The following is a 14,247-nucleotide window of genomic DNA, read 5'->3' as shown; positions in this document are numbered from 1 at the left end:
ACTGTTTGGTTTTCGAGTATATATCTGTTGATATCTTAAATGTCTTTTATATAGAGTCATGTGGTTCTTGGTTGATTAACTGTGTCTGTATTTGTTTTTACTCTCGAGTATATACCCATGAAAAGAATATTCTCTTATCATGGTCCTACTGATCATGGCCGCCACTGACTGCCAGTTGCAAAGGCAAAACACTACAGCAGTAACCTCCTCAAACCAACATTACTCGCGACAATGGCAATAAGTGGCTTCCTCTAGCTGCCTGACTGTGGAAGCAAGATGATTACGTTTGGAGCAAAAACACCAGTATCCGCTATTTTCCAGGGCTGACAACAGTAATTTATTTTGTTTATATATACATAATGTATGGTTACATAAGATATATAGAAATGTTTAATTTGTTTATTGAAGCTGTCCTGACTTCCAACGGACAACACCTGCTAGTTAAAAAATAAAATGAAAAAAACATTTTCTTCTCTTAATTCCTCCTGTTATCTATACATAGAAAAGGCAAAACGGCCACGTACGTTTTTGTGTGTCCAAGAAAGGCTTTTTTCAAGGAGGGGGGGGGGTCTTGAGAGGATTACTATTTTTTTAGAACTTTTTATATACTCCCTAGATCATAATATCTACGATTTGCCAACGCACGTCATATCTATATTTATTTACATCGACTTTTAAAAAATTTACGCTATTCCGTCCTTTTGTGTGTTTGTTGGTCTTTTTCACATAAATAAAGCGAAACTAATCGAAACAAAACCGTCAGCGACCTTTCATGTCAGGATATCTTGAAAGCAATTAGCTTTGATCAATATGGGGAAAACCCTTCATATCAGACAATTGCTATTCATTTGAGAGTTCCCCCTTTTTCGGGGAAGCTTGGTTTTCCCAACATTGTGGGGAAACAAATAAATGAAACAGCAGAAAGCTGAACTGGCCTTCAGCGAACGTTCATTTCTGCATATACATCAGTTTTATCATAAACTAGCAAAGCTACCTAGCATTGCCCAGGACAAAAGTGTAACTTATTTCTATCATAAACTTCTATCTCTCTGCCTATCTATCTTTCTCTGATCGATTCCTCTTTCTCCTCTGCCCAACCCATTCTGCAAATGAAAAATATGAATATAGATCTCGACACGATGAAGGACATTGAATGAGGAGAAACCACGCCCAAATAAATGACACTTTTTATTCAGTTAGCAAGTCAACTTTTTGATTGATATCGCGCTTTTCACTTCCTATGGCCTCGTAGCAGTAAGATGTCACGTTTTCTTTCACTTTCTTTTCCGCCTTCGTGTCATGGGATCAAGCTTGCTTGCCTTTCTTTTACACCTCCAAACACCGGGTACCCCGCTAGTTTGATATATAAATATACACATAACTAGGGCTAGGACAACAGCATATTCTTTTTATTGTTTTGACTCTCTAGTATAGTATGTATCCGTTGATATCTTATATGCTTTTATATAGAGTGATGTGGTTCTCAGTTGATTAACTGTGTCTATGTCGGATATATACTCGAGAGTCAAAATAATGAAAAGAATATGTTGTTGTCATAGTCCTACACATCACTAAAGGATTTCACCATGTCATGAACCTGACATGAAAAAAAAAACATAAAACAGGCTGGTCGTCAGATTGTTAACTTATTGGTGTTTGTAAGTTTTTTTTTTTTTTTTTTTTTTTTTTTTTACATAGGCATCACCACATTATCAAGGCCAAGAGGCCACTCAAGGATAAGGGTTAAAGAGTGTACATTAGAAATTGGACAATATAGTAATCATTAGTAATGAAAATTTGGTAAATTTGATAACTTATATGGAACGGCTCATCAAGAACTTATTTACGTTAGACTTGAACACAACCATATTGTAGTCAGCCGGAAAGCAGGAAAACGAAAGACAATTCCACAGGCGTGCAGTTCTAAGAAAGAAGCTCTGTTCATGGAATCTACGTTTAGGTTTAGGCACAGATAAAGAGTGGGGGGAATTTTTGATAGTGTTTACAGCTAGATGAGTGTTTCTTGTGAGAAATGCTTGTATGAAAAATTACAATTCAAATTAAATTAACAGAAAAACTCTTTGATATATTTACGTATCAAGCAAAAGTAGGTATCTACACCAAAAATTACAGAAAATCATTAACTTCAATTTTAATTAAAATATACATCAGTTTTATCATAAACTAGCAAAGCTACCTGGCATTGCCCGAGACAAAAGTGTAACTTATTTCTATCAAAATCTTTTCTCTCTCTTCCTATCTATCTTTCTCTGATCAATTCCCTCTTTCTCCTCTGCCCAGCCTATTCCTGTCTAGCTGAACATTCAGACAATCCTCATTTATATAATTAGATTCCTTGAGTAATAAGTCCGGATTATATTTCCAAATTAGTACATAACACTGAAAAACCGCATTCACATAATGAAGCTTGGTCCAGTTGACCTCCATAAAAATCAATTTTTTTTTTTTTTTTCTAAATTTTAGATATTATTCACCCAGGTCAAAGTCAATCAAAAATATATCAACTTTGTGGGTGTTTGTTTGGTAGATTTTGACTTTTAGAGAGACATACAAACATACACATAGATATTTACCCTTTATATAAGAGATTTTAAATTCTCCATTGGTACAAACACATTTTACATCTTTAAAAGGGAGAAGAGAGGAGATCATTAAACAATTTTTGTATTATTTCATAGGCAAGTACTAAATCATTGTATAACCTCTCTTTCATACTCCCTGGACAATGCTTCTAATACAAATGAAAAGCAACAGACTCAGTACAGATACTTGATGTATTCTTCAACATTAAGTTGTCAATAAATGTACTGTTAATTCGGACACGACTTTGAGCATTTCTGTACATTGCTTTAATGTTCGCTAATCATTTGTTTGCTCTTAGTTTACTCAAATCCTACCAGACATCTCTTGGCACTCTGTCAAGATTTCTCCAGATCCACACAAACAAGATACAAATTCTTCTTACCAAGATACTTCTCAAGCATTTGCGTTGGGATAAATATATCACTAGTGATACTTAGGCAGAAGTGGTGTTTGTGCACATGTTAGTGTGTCATTAATCTATGTGAAAAGTTGCACATGCTTTGGCAGATGTGTAAGTTTGTTTGTATACGACATCGTCAAACTTAGTTGAAATACTGATCATGATCTAACTTAGAATCAATTTCATTTGGAGATGTCATGGTCAAAGAAATGGTGAAAGTCCCACTTTTGGTTATAACTGGGTGTTTTCATTTTTATCTCTCTGCAAATGAAAAACATGAATATAGATCTCAACACGATGAGGAACACTGAATGAGGAGAAAGTACGCCCAAATAAATGACACTTTTTATTCACATATTGATAAATGGAATAAAGACAAGTAACATGGGACGATTCCAATATTTTTCCAGATTCCGATACAATATTACCGATTCCTTATAAATCTCTAAATATTTTACTATAAAATTGTTATTTTGTCCCGATTACTGTAAAAACGCATAAATGTGCACGTATTTTCTTGAACATAAAAACACAATTGTGAGTCAGTGATCTACAGATTTTCGTCATACTGGAAGTTTAAAATCAGTGAATATTTATCTATATAAATAAAATGAACTCATTTTTTCCCGTCTGATTTTGAAATTAATAGGATTAAAAATCAAGATATTTCATGCAAATATAATATGCACAAACGGCAGAATTATATCTGAGGTGTGTTATAGGCTTATTATTTCTCAAATTCCTCGATAATCTTAGATTTCTATACTTTTTCTGCTGAGAAGTCACGGCCAAAATCGGTTAAGATCAATGGAAGTGGTAAAATATTTTCTCTCTAATAAATTCCTCCTCCCCCTGCCACCACTTAACACCGTTTGGGGATCGTTCACAAGGAACAGTTGAGAAGAGAACACCGGTTTGGCTTCGTAGTTCTTTCATGTGAAGTTATTTAAAATCACTTAACTAAGCTGCAGTGCTCTGTGGCGTAGTGGTTAGCGTGCTGGACAATTCACATTATATTTTCACGTTCGCGCCGACCTACCGTAGTCGTTTTTTTTTTTTTTTTCCTAAACAACTGGAATGGACTTTTCTTGGTGGCCGAACTGTTAACGTTGCAGATGTTTTTTTTTTCACACTTTATTTCCTACTTTTACTCATGACTCCGGGTTTGATCCTTCCTACTTACCTACCATAACATTTTTTAAAACTCCCCTCCCCCCGACCCGGAAACTAACACTCGGGCAACGCCGGGTACCCCCGCTAGTTTATAATAAAATAAGCAATGGAAGATGGTTTTTCAACCAAAATCAAATAAAAAAAGATAATCAATTGGTTTTGGTATCGGAAAATAGGCTCAAATTTTTCCGATTACGATACCCCAAAAAGTTCCGATTTTTCCAATCCCTGATTCCGATTAATCGTCCCAACACTAAACATAACAGAACATACAATGAAAGGGTTTTATTTGGCTTGTGGGCTCTCTTCATCATAGGGATTCACTACTTGGCCCATATTGTACCTATTTACAATGCCAACACAGGACAGAGTTAGATACCAGGGTCATTTTTTAACGGAGAAAAGGTACAAAAATAAAAAATTGTCTCAGTCATGAAGGACTGCTCCTCCACCGAAAGAGAACAAGAAATGGAAGTGCAACATCTGAAGAACAGATCTTGGCCAAAAGGGCCCATATTGTAGCCAATGAAGTCTTGCACCTTATTTAACAAGTTTGATGAAGGTCAAAATTGACAGAATTTTGATTTGATTTTTTTTTTTTTTCAAATTTGATGCAAGACTTTAATACTTTTCGATAACATCATGCAAACTTTCAACCTGATCAGAAAAATTATCAACATTTCTTTGACGTAACTTTGGCAATACTTCATGCAATATGGAGAAGTAAGGCTCAAATAAGATTGACTTATCCTTTTGTTGTCAGATGGAGATATTCAGTCCCATGATGCAGTTAGGTTGTAAATAATTTGTTTTTCTCTTATAAAAAATGTCACTTTTCTCCAAGACACTCATAATTCATACCTTTGGCCGAGCAAATCAAAAATTGACATTACTGAAATGCAACAAATACAATATTTACTAACTCACATTCGAATGATTAACGCAACACTTTTTTGTAAGGGATGGGGGACTGACCAGAATGTCTATATCAAAAACACAAAAATAAACAGACCTGTATGTTGTATGTACCCATGACAAAAACGAAAATATATTCCAAAAATCACAAATTGATCAAGTAGTTTTATTTTCTTATATATATTTTCTTATATAAAGAAAATCAAATTTTACGAGTGAATGAAAAGTGACTTTTGCCCACCATTTTGAAAAAAAATCTCAAGAGGAAAATGAATTTAAATATGATTCTATTATGTTGTAATTCCTACTAATGCACATTAATGGCTTAAATTTTTTTTTTTTTTTAATTTCCTTATAAAAATAAAATTATTTGATCTATTTGTGATATTATATTTTCATTTTGTTACAGGTAAGTACATCACTCAGATTTTTTTATTTTTGCTTTTTAGTATGGGAGCAATTTTGAACAAAACCCCCTTATAATTTTTTTTTTTTTAAATTAATATTTTTTTTTTTTTTTTCATTTAAAGATTTTTTAAAATTTTTTTAGGGGTGCTGGGTCAAAAAAGATAGACCTGGCATACGCCTACAGTTGATTTAATTGAGGAAGCTCAATGTCTTTGAAATTAAATATTTAAGAATTATCTGCGAGATAGATGAAGAAATTTAGGTATCAGAAAGAGGCTTAATATCAATAAGGAAACAACCATCATTTCTTTTTTTTAGGTCTTTTTTTTTTTTTTTTCTTTGTTATTTTGTTTTCAATCATGTGGCAAAGCTCTCTGGAGGATGTAAGTAAGGAATGTCCAAACAGCAAAATTGAAGAAACCGAAACAAAGGATTTGAAAAAATAATTTATTCATCATAAAAAAAAAACAAAAAAACTCAACCTTTCTCTGTTGCTTATCATCGAATGGTGTTGTGCTGTCATTTGAATGTTTTGATGAAACGATAATGAGGGGGATGGGTGGGGAGTGTTTCGCCAATGACATTTTAGAAACTCCGTAGAAGAGTCTTTTTGTTTTTTGCCATGAGCTCTTTGGGATTCCAAATGGATGAAGCTGGTTGAAGATTTGTTGACCATTTTCGCCAATGTTCTGGAAGAGAATTTTTTTCTTTTTTAAATATATAATATATATTTTTGGTTTGTCAGCAAATAAACTGTTCTGAATTATTTATTTAATGCTGAAGTACAGCAACTATTGTAAAGAAGTCAGTGATATACAATTAATTGAATAAAAGTTGTCATCCCACACATCCCAAAAACAAACTCAATTGATATTTAATCAAAATACCGAACAACATTTTTAATTTTGGTTTGTGGCAAAATTTTTATAGAAAAAAAAATATGGTTCTTGTCCAGAATTCCTTCTATATTGCCAAAACAAAAATAAAGAAAAATCTGTATGATGTATGTACCCATGATGGAACGAAAATATATTCCAAAAATCACAAATTGATCAAAATGATTTTCGTTACAAAAATAAACTTTTTTTTAAAAGAAATTAATGAGAATCTTGCACGTTTGAATTATGTTCAGTTATCTCTTTATATCTTGCCTTTGTTTTTAAAATGGCAGGCAAGACAGTTTTTCCTTTCTTACTCATAAAATTTGATTTTCCTTTTCAAAGTTAAAACTATTTGATCAATTTACATGATTTTTGGAATATATTTTTGTTTCGTTACGGGTACATACATCATACAGATTTTTATTTGTTTTTGTAATATGGGGGAATTCTAGACGAGAACCAAATTTATTAATAAAAATTAAAGTTTAAGCAAAAAAATATATACTAGTGAGACCTGTGGAAATTCCACAGTGACATCTTTCATATGTAATATATTGCTGCTAGGCATTCTGTGGCCATTCAGCATGAATGGAGTTCCTGCGAAATTATTGTAGCCATTTTGTTAAAACTGTAAAAGTATTTATTTCAGTAATCTGGTTAATGTAGTGTCAGAACATATCTGGTTATTAGAGATTTTCTCCAATATCCTTATAGGAGGCTGTAACATATTTCCATTGTGTGAACTCCTATGATTTCATTATACCTCTTTGGACAGAACAGATACTTCCCTTGGATCCTAGCCAGAAGACCAAGAAAGTATATTTTAGTTTCACGTACGGACCAAAAGCGATATTTTTTTATTTTGATTTAAATAAAAAAATTTTTTTTTTTTTTTTTTTTTTTTTTTTTTTACATGGTGTTAGTTGTGATCGGGAGATCCTATTTATTAAAAAGGAGGATAGAAGGTGACAACATGCTATGAATATTAAATTAGCATATCTATAAACTAATTTAATGTTTGTAGTATTTTAAAAAGGATAGGCGATAACAAATAGAATCTCAATTGAATAATTTATAATCTGGAAACCATGACACATACGTTAAAGGTACTATGGTATTAATATATAAATACTTTTAAGATCAATAAAAATCGAACGAAATAAAATTAGTTTTGAATATCTCTAATCTCGGCTCTTTCTTGCACTATAAAATCTTTGATAGAAAATGCCATGGGAGGAATTAAATTCTTGGACTAAAGTGGCATATTACCAATCTTGTTGATCTTGAGAAAGTTTGCTATTCCCTCCTTTTCATAGTTTGAATGCAATTAAAAACTAGTTTATTATTTAATTGGAATTCTTATTGAGATAAGTAAATTGTATTATTTGTCCATTTATTTATTGCGAACTGTTATCTTCATCAACAACAACTAGAAGATGAGGATAATAGTTCGCAATGAATAAATAATAAAAACTAGTTGATTCAAACATCAATTGGGTGTGTTCATTGATACTTTGTTTCAGTAATTTTATCATTTGACAATGGAGAGTATTTTCTAGTCTACAGATCTCTGCATTATAAGCACAGCTGTATAGATTGGAACCAAGCAGGGCTACCGAAACATTGTGAAAATAACACCTAAGATGAGAATAGTAGTCATAAGAATTCAAATAATATGAATAACCAATCCTCATCTCAAAAATTCAGGAATGTGTTTTTCAATATAATAAGAAATGACATTGATAAACATTTGCATTAAAAAGGAAATTTTGAAGAATTAAATTAAAATAAAACCAAAATTTCTTTTAAACTATGAGTGCGACACTATCGACGTTGACCCCCCCCCTCCCCCATCAAATGTTAGGAAATTAAAAAAAAAAAAAAAAAAATATTACAAAAGTAGAAGAAATAAGTTTATCAACAAAACAAAAATATAGGAAGTTATTCAAGAAACACAAAAGGCAGCTGAAATAATTTTGTTAATCAAGGTGTGGCAGGTATTTTGGGACAAAAGAGCAAACAAAGGTAGATATATATATTTAGAGTTAGTTTATGGGCAGTTTTAGGTGTGACTTTGCGACAGTTTATGATAGTTTAGAAAGCTTGCGACAGTCTTGGATTTGCGACGGTTGACAAAGGTGACAGTCAAACAGGTTATGGCTTGGTCCAGATTCAGGAAGCTTTAGGGGATCGGGAAACTTTATAGAATGTAGATGTGAACCTTAGTGTGTAGAGGGTTGATGGTATCACACTAACCCACCCACATACCAACATAGTGCAACTGCTTATCGGAGAATGTGCCGGAAGTTTGTGTGTTTTTGTGGAGGAGTCACGGGAAATTAATTTTTTTTTAATAAATAACAACAAACTAAACGGCATCTTAAGGTTTAAAGAGTACCTTCCTCACTCCCTATTCCCTTACTCAAGGAGAGTAAGGAGCGTTCTAAAAATGTCCGTTTCTCGTAACTCACCATGCACTCATGCCCCCTCCCCCAATTAACAGTTGCTAATGTGAGAGACAATATGACCAAGAGATAAAATAAAATTAAATAAAATTAAAAAAAAAATTTTTTTTAAATAAATGAATTAAAAAATCCATGACACACAACGTTGGGGTCGTCAATGTTGGCAAGCAAGGGACTACATGGTTTTGTTGCATGAGAAGAGGATTAAGGATTTTGGAATTTAAAAAGAAAAGTAAAATGTAATCGTTTTTTTTTTTAGAGGGGGGGGGTAAATTATGTAGAATTATGCATAGAAACCAAAATATATATTAGACATTTCTTTCTATCTTTTGTAAAAAAAAAAAAGTTTTAGTTTCACGTTTTGGCCAATCTTTTTCAGGTGTATCTTGTTTGTTGAAATCAAGAATCTGTCAAACTCTGAAAACTGCATGGAATTTCAAACCGAACCCTTTATTTAATCAGCAGTGGAAATATGCTCTCATTTCGTCAGCCATGACTGTGTAGAAGTCTTAAATAATCCATAATTGAATTCTGAGGTTAATCCTGAATTTACCAAGTATTTTCTCTGTTACACAACAGTCCTTGCTATTCATGTTAACAATTCTTTACAGACATCCAGTTTAGTTTGATACCGGCAATAATCGTTTTTGTTTTGACAATTAAACCAAAAATGTATTAAAAACTAAAATTTTTTCTTCATTTTTACAATTAGAAAACCTAAGCATTATTTATTCAACAAATCGGCTTTTCGGCACAGATTGAAACCAAAAATACCTAAAAACAGAGTCAAGTACGATAACCATTAGGCCAGCTTTAAAGTGTTTTAAAACCTACTTATTCTTAAAATAAGAAAGTGGTTTTGTGAACGATTTGCACATGCACAGCCGTAACACATTTGACAAACAGATAAAAATCCGATGACCACCCCACCCCGCCTACCAATTTTGACACGCTTAGCTGAGTTATCCAGTAAAATCTGTTCCGGCATAAATTTACTTTCATCACAACTCATTTTTGCGCAAAATTTCAAAAAATTCAAGGAGTGATTGAGAAAAGTGCAAACAAATGAATGAACAAATAATTTTGGGGCAATTTTGGGCAACCAGATTTATTCTGGAAAATCCATTCTGGCAAAAATTTACTTTCGCCATGAATAATGGTTGCAAAAAATCTATGATATAAAAAAAAAAAAAAAAAAAAAAAAAAAAAAAAAAAAATCCAAGGTGTGGTTATTGATAAAAGTATGAACACGAGTGAATTACTAGGTCTAATCCCTCATTTGGTAGGGGGGGGGGGGACCAATAAACATTAAGAATTTTTTTTTTTTTATTTACTTTTTTGATGGCTTAATAAATATTGTGATTTATTCAATTTTTATTTTCATCAATCGTAGTTTTAATTGCTCCATCTGGTATGTTGAGTTTTATTATGTCGATAAGTTCTAACAAAGATAATATTTATCTTTGCAATTTGATGTATTTCTTTTAGTTAACATAAAGGTTTATGGTGTAGTTCAATAATGCCCAACTGGAGATTTTAATTTATCATGTTAAACCTTGATAATTTTTATTAATAATTCAAAGAAACTTTATTTACAAACAATACTTTGTGTCTGTAAATAATGTTTTTGAGGCAAATATTGAATGTTTTCTCTGAATAAAATTACACAGGTATCTTAATTTTGATGTTTTGCTTTTTTTTACCTCACCCTCCATTAATATTTTTTTTGTAAAATAATCTTTGGAAAATTAAACTATAGTTATTATGTTATCATTTAGTCATTAAATTATGAATTTACGGAAAATGTTATAAAACTGTAATTGCTGCTTTGAAATGATTGCGTATAAATAGCTTTCAAACTTAATTTTATTGATAACAACCTTGTAATAAGAATGCATCTAGTCTAGTGCACTGCAGCATCTGATGTAGCTATAAAACTGGAATTGGCTCTCCGGATGCAGATCTGGGCAGGTGATAAGGAGACCTAGGTTTGCCTAGTTACCAGGGTCACTGTCTTGGCATTACAGATAAAGTTAGATGGAAAGACAAACCAATATGGTTGGAGCTAGTGTAGCTGCAGGAGTTGTCGGAAAGATGTTGCAGTGCTTCATCATTGGCCTATCGGAACTTCAGATCAGACCTTTTGTTGGGATTTAATCCACAAAGTAGTGGAGCTATTTTCCTATAGCTGGTAGAAAATTTCAAACTATTCCCAATTTTGACGAAAATAACAGATCCTCATTCTACATATGGTTGCAGCAAAATTAAAGCGAAATTTTCAAATGATTCTTAAAAATAGTCAGACAAAAGAACTGCGGATTCCGTAACTGAAAATTTAAATAAATTAAATTGGGCATTATTGAACTACACCATAAACCTTTATGTTAACTAAAAGAATTTCAATGGGTTATGTAGTAATTCACCCTGTTTTTCCCTCCCATAAATTATCAAATGACTAAAATGGCTGACTTATTCACAAAGAAACCAAAATTCTGGTTGACTTCATTTTGTATTTTTTTTTTTTTTTTAAATAAGGTTTTTAATTTTTTAAAATTATTTTAAGCATTTTTTTTTTTATTTCAATAAATAATTTGGTGATTCTTCATAATTAGATTAAAAAAAAAAAAAAACGCATTTTAAGTAAAAAACACTATTACATACATCTGCTATTTTGAAATTAGTAAAACTTTCAAAAATTACAGAAAATTATCAATAGTATAAAATGACAAGACAAAATAAAATTTTATCAAATAATACAATCTTATCGATTTCTTTTATTGCGGTCAATTCCATATGACAAATTAACTTATCTCCCTTGTTTTCAGTTAACTTTGACAATTTCAAATTGGAAAATGATGATTTTTAGTGCTTATGCAATTTAGCAAAGATATTAAAAACGAAGATAAAAAAAATCTGATTTACGTGCCCATTATAGAATGAAGTTACCAACAAAATAGTTAATTTGATCAAGTAGGTTTTTTTTTTTACAGAGGAAAAAAGTACTTGATCAAATTAAGTGATTTTTTTTTTTTTTTTTTTGTTTACAGAGGAAAGTCAAATTTTAGTGACAGTGATTGCGACAGGTATGTTGGCAATTTCACCTACGAAGAGAGGGATGTCAGAAGAGATCATCTAATTTAGTTTGCTAAAATTTGACGAGATTATTTTTACAGTTTTGAATAATTTTAAGTATTCTTTTTTTTTTTTTTTATTTGTTTTTCTTTCAACAAACTGTTTCAAAATTTAATAAAATTATAAGAATTTCATGTACATTTTGGCAACCTTCAAGAATTAGATGGAGTTATCTCCTCTCCTCGTAGCTGGAATTTCCAACGTGGCTCCGCCGCGATCACAGTCACTAAAATTTGATTTTCCTTTAAATGAAAAAAAAAAAAAAAAAAAAGATTGATTAAATTAAGCAATTTTTCTTTTTACTTCATTCCATGACGGACACATACATCATAAAAATTTTTCTTTATCTTCATTTTTTAATATCTTTGCTAAACTGCATAAGCACCAGATCTTCTGTTTTTTTGGGTTTTTTTTTTATTTCGAATTACTAATTTCAATGACATGCAAGTACATAACAGTGATTTTACTTAACCCATTACCCGCCAGTGTCCCATTATTGGGACGCTGAAAAATATCTACATTTACATCGAAAAGATTTCCTTAGTTCGGCCGCTAATGGGTTAAAATGCGCATGCATCAATAATTCACTTCATAAAAAAAAAAAAAAAAATTTTTTTTTTAATCTGTAAATTACGTAGAGACAAGAAAAACATGCACAGGCAAATAAAATCTATCATTAAAAAAGATGGCCATTCCAATCAAATGAAATGATTGTTCTGAAATGACCAAAAAGAATGACAACAAAAACGTTTAGTTTTGTTTTCAATTTTATTAGAAAAGAAAACGAACCCAAAATAAGAAAGAGACGGTGTTGACATCAAATTTGGCTTTTTTTTCTCTTTCCTTTTTTCACCACAACAAATAACCGAAGTAGTGCAGCTGACACTCAAAAATACCTGAAAGGAAGGGGAAGGAAGGGGGGAAAGAAGCTTATGAGACAATGATGAACAACCATTACTTATTACTGAGCAAACCATACAAGTTTCGGACAAAAACGACGACCAATCTATCAGAAAAGAAGGGGTCTTGCTTAACATACTGAATTAGCACTATACTTCTTATGACAAGAATCTCTCCCCCATACGTAATATAAGGGAGATGAGTAAGGATTTTTGATCTGGCACAGGAGATGAACTTAAAATACCACAATAACTAAAGTGGATGGGGAATAGAGGACAATTAGGGGGAGGGGGGGTCGGGGTCGGCACTAGCGAAATAGCAAAGACGCAGAATTTATTGTTTGGAGGTGGGAGTCTATATTTTCATGGAATGTAGGTAACGTTTAATTACATATTGACCCTATCACCACCCACTTTCACTGCTGAGTCTTGAGGCAGACAACTTTACCGGTCTTTCAAGAGACAACCGAAAGCCGTTCCTGCTCGGCAGAACCAGCACCTTAAGAGATAGGACAATAGATACACACCTCCCTCCCTCCAAAGAAATTGTCGCGTCTCATGCTAAAATGATACCACTTCTATTTATTGCCCGTAGAAACGTGTGGCTCAGAAAGGAGTGATGTTGAGTTTACTTCCTGCAAGAATTTAAAAAACTTCTTTTTTTTTTTAAACTAAGGTCAAAACGGAAATAAGGCTTCTTTACAATTACAAAGATATGAAACAAAGTGTAAATTAAAAAAAAAGAAAATATTACTAATTTTTAAAATTCATTTGTTTTTAAATATATATTTCTTTTTACATATATTTTTATTTCAAAATAGTTTAATTTTTGGTATGTTGGCTCCGATAGTCATACAATCTTGTAACAAGATTAGAGACGATGAAGGCTGTATAAAAATAATGTTGACATCAGTAATTTTCAACAAAAGGCGAGAGTAAAGGAAAATTCCATTAAAATTTAAACTAATTCCATTAAAATTTAAACAAGAAATCATGAGATGAAGTATATAGCAGAGAATAGCAATCAAAATTTAATTTTCTACCGACTTGTATACTTTTATATTGTTTCTAAGAGCGTTTTTTTTTTTAAATTTTAGAATTAGTTATCATAAAGTTAACTTATCGAAGCACGAAAACAAAAAAAAAATGGCGTTAATTTTTTTGGAGATGGTTGGTCACTTACCTTTAATAAGTTTAGGCTGAAAATATAATAAAAAGGTGGGAAGGGCTTGCCAATTGGACTTTGGGGTAGTGAAAGCAAGTCAATTTCTTTTCATGGAATGAAGCAAGAAAAACAACAGAAAGCCAAACAGCCATTTTGTTTGTTGTGTCGAAAGTGAAAACTTTGAACAAATTCTAATTTTTAAATA

At 31.8% G+C, this 14,247-nt stretch overlaps 1 protein-coding gene across 3 annotated transcripts in view; it reads right to left on the bottom strand.

Annotated features, from left to right (window-relative positions):
* Positions 1–5,933: 5,933 nt before the first annotated feature.
* LOC145263721 (RNA-binding protein 45-like) overlaps positions 5,934–14,247 on the bottom strand; it is a 71,808-nt gene continuing 63,494 nt past the window's right edge. The window contains exons 12-13 of one of the 3 annotated variants that reach the window (XR_013864593.1): positions 12,118–12,220; positions 5,934–6,189 (exon numbers count right to left, since the gene is read on the bottom strand). The gene's annotated coding sequence lies outside the window, so the exon portion shown is untranslated. Of the gene's footprint in view, positions 6,190–12,117; positions 12,221–12,727; positions 12,875–14,247 lie in introns of those variants that run through there. The other 2 variants (XM_080120687.1, XM_080120689.1) reach the window with 2 other exon arrangements.

The sequence above is a fragment of the Euprymna scolopes genome, chromosome 39, assembly GCF_053919585.1.
Source record: "Euprymna scolopes isolate OS-2025 chromosome 39, ASM5391958v1, whole genome shotgun sequence".
NCBI classification, from domain to species: Eukaryota; Metazoa; Mollusca; class Cephalopoda; order Sepiida; family Sepiolidae; genus Euprymna; species Euprymna scolopes.
Note: the sequence above shows the minus strand (reverse complement) of the source record. Positions and strands in the feature narration are given on the sequence as shown.